Raw genomic sequence first — 660 nt, 5'->3', positions numbered from 1 at the left:
AAAGCCCAACCTCCTAATACTATCACCTTGAAATTAAGATTCCAACATATAAACTCTGGGGAAACTCAAACATTCAGACCACAGCACACAATTATTATAGCCTCATAATATGAATTTTGAATTCACATTTGAATCTCTAGAATCTCCAGATATTTATCCCCAAAGAAAAACAATAATAAAAACAAGGCTACTATATAATAATGACTTTGAATTTATTGCTGTAAGATGAATGGGTTCTTATTTCAAAAAGTAAGATTTTGGCTTTTGTAAGGAATCCGATTAAATGATTTCCATTTACTATTTGAGAACACTTTGTTCTCTAAAGTTGTATTGTACTCACAGACCATGATGGAGAAACAAAAATGTAATCCAACCAGTAAACTTAACTTAATTAACCTAAGTTTCAACAGCCTATTTAGTGGGTTAATCAGGCATAATTCAAAGTTTCAGAATTCCTCATTTATCCACCCATAAGGGTAGAAATTCACATGGTCTTTCAGGCTTGGCACTCAACCATAATGCTAAAAAATTTGCTAGCTTTGAGATGTTTTGAGGACTTACTGTTTGTAAATATTTGGTGGAAAATCTTCCTTCGTTTATTGTTCTGAATGCTTTAGCTAACAGGCAACCAGATACTTTTGGCAAAGTCGAGAATATACA

Source organism: Pteropus vampyrus, unplaced genomic scaffold (assembly GCF_000151845.1).
Source record: "Pteropus vampyrus isolate Shadow unplaced genomic scaffold, Pvam_2.0 Scaffold366, whole genome shotgun sequence".
NCBI lineage: Eukaryota > Metazoa > Chordata > Mammalia > Chiroptera > Pteropodidae > Pteropus > Pteropus vampyrus.
This window is presented reverse-complemented; position numbering follows the sequence as displayed.